Source organism: Nanorana parkeri, unplaced genomic scaffold (assembly GCF_000935625.1).
Source record: "Nanorana parkeri isolate BGI_ZX_2015 unplaced genomic scaffold, ASM93562v1 scaffold2644, whole genome shotgun sequence".
In the NCBI taxonomy this organism is placed as follows: Eukaryota; Metazoa; Chordata; class Amphibia; order Anura; family Dicroglossidae; genus Nanorana; species Nanorana parkeri.
The window spans coordinates 18,975-21,439 of NW_017308912.1; the positions used below are offsets into that span (position 1 = coordinate 18,975).

At 51.6% G+C, this 2,465-nt stretch overlaps 1 protein-coding gene across 1 annotated transcript in view; it reads left to right on the forward strand.

Annotated features, from left to right (window-relative positions):
• LOC108802071 (nuclear factor 7, brain-like) overlaps window positions 1–2,465 on the forward strand; it is a 97,051-nt gene that overhangs the window by 323 nt on the left and 94,263 nt on the right. The window lies entirely within an intron of this gene.

A 2,465-nucleotide genomic window follows, 5' to 3' on the forward strand; every position in this document is an offset into this window, starting at 1 on the left:
ACAAACCAGCATGTAAAACAACTTGTCTCACCACTAAGGACAATGACAGAGGTTTGGATACACGTCTTCTACCAAGTCATTATCCTTAGTGGTGAGACAAGTTGTTTTACATGCTGGTTTGTGAGTGTGCCATGATGCCTTTCTACTGTTTTACTGTTCAAAGCCCATTTCGTGTGCACCTTACTGTATAACTGGTGACAAATTGTTGCGTGCGTTTGTCGTTTGTTTTGCTGGGTCTTATAGTCAGCCTGATATTGGATCGGCCCCCCTGCTTGCTGTATGTACATTGGGCTGCCGCCAGCGGAGTCTTGTCCCCGGCAGCCGTCCATCCCGGCCTGAGCTGTCCCAACGCCGGGCGCTCGCAATATAAAAATTAAAGGAAAAAAGTCATTTTAGATTTCGGCTGAACAATATCTCCTGGTGGGAGGTGCGTGGCAGTGCAGCTCATTTCAACGGTGCCCCAAACGTGGCCCCCTGTGTGACAGCACCCTAGAGGTGATAGGTTCTCTTTATGGTCTATTAGACCCCCAGTGTCACCTTTCCACCTTCACTGGGAATGGCAGCTGAATGTAAACGCAGCATACAGCGGCCGGGAGCAATGGCCAGCCTGCTATTGGCTATTAAAATTCAAAATCACCAATAGCAGGCTGGATGAGACTTGACACCGGCCTTCTACCGTCGGCAGCACCGGGGCAATGCAGAGGCACATCGGCCCCTACTCCACACAGGGCATCGGCTGCAGCGCTCTTCTCCACTTATTGATTATCAATTTAATTGATTAGTTGTTGTAGTCCTGCTGTACCTATCCCTCCCATTATATACTGGCTACCGTATATACCAGAGTATACGCCCCTTACATGTGTGTACCATATATCCCGGAGTATACGTCCCTTCTGTATGGGTACCGTATAACCTGGAGTATAGGTCCCTTCTGTATGGGTACCATATAACCCGGAGTATAGGCCTCTTCTGTATGTGGGTGCCGTATAGGCTCCTTCTGTATGGGTACCGTATAACCCGGAGTATAGGCCCCTTCTGTATGCGGGTGCCGTATAACCCGGAGTATAGGCCCCTTCTGTATGCGTGTGCCGTATGACCCGGAGTATAGGCTCCTTCTGTATGGGTGCCGTATGACCCGGAGTATAGGCCCCTTCTGTATGCGGGTGCCGTATGACCCGGAGTATAGGCCCCTTCTGTATGCGGGTACCTTATAACCCAGAGTATAGGCTCCTTCTGTATGAGTATTGTATATCCCGGAGTATAGGCCCCTTCTGTATGCGGGTGCCGTATAACCCGGAGTATAGGCCCCTTCCGTATGCGGGTGCCGTATAACCCAGAGTATAGGCTCCTTCTGTATGGGTACCGTATAACCCCTGAGTATAGGCTCCTTCTGTATGAGTATTGTATATCCCGGAGTATAGGCCCCTTCTGTATGCGGGTGCTGTATAACCCGGAGTATAGGCCCCTTCTGTATGCGGGTGCCGTATGACCCGGAGTATAGGCCCCTTCTGTATGCGGGTGCCGTATAACCCAGAGTATAGGCTCCTTCTGTATGGGTACCGTATAACCCAGAGTATAGGCTCCTTCTGTATGGGTACCGTATAACCCCTGAGTATAGGCCCCTTCTGTATGCGGGTGCCGTATGACCCGGAGTATAGGCCCCTTCTGTATGCGGGTGCCGTATGCCCCGGAGTATAGGCCCCTTCTGACCCCTTCCGTATCGGGTGCCGTTATAACCCAGAGTATAGGCTCCTTCTGTATGGGTACCGTATAACCCCTGAGTATAGGCTCCTTCTGTATGAGTATTGTATATCCCGGAGTATAGGCCCCTTCCGTATGCGGGTGCCGTATAACCCAGAGTATAGGCTCCTTCTGTATGCGGGTGCCGTATAACCCAGAGTATAGGCTCCTTCTGTATGCGGGTGCCGTATAACCCAGAGTATAGGCTCCTTCTGTATGCGGGTGCCGTATAACCCAGAGTATAGGCTCCTTCTGTATGCGGGTGCCGTATAACCCAGAGTATAGGCTCCTTCTGTATGCGGGTGCCGTATAACCCAGAGTATAGGCTCCTTCTGTATGCGGGTGCCGTATAACCCAGAGTATAGGCTCCTTCTGTATGCGGGTGCCGTATAACCCAGAGTATAGGCTCCTTCTGTATGCGGGTGCCGTATAACCCAGAGTATAGGCTCCTTCTGTATGCGGGTGCCGTATAACCCAGAGTATAGGCTCCTTCTGTATGCGGGTGCCGTATGACCCGGAGTATAGGCCCCTTCTGTATGCGGGTACCTTATAACCCAGAGTATAGGCTCCTTCTGTATGAGTACCGTATATCCCGGAGTATAGGCCCCTTCTGTATGTGGGTGCCGTATAACCCGGAGTATAGGCCCCTTCTGTATGTGGGTGCCGTATAACCCAGAGTATAGGCCCCTTCTGTATGCGTGCCGCATATCCCCGAGAGTATACGC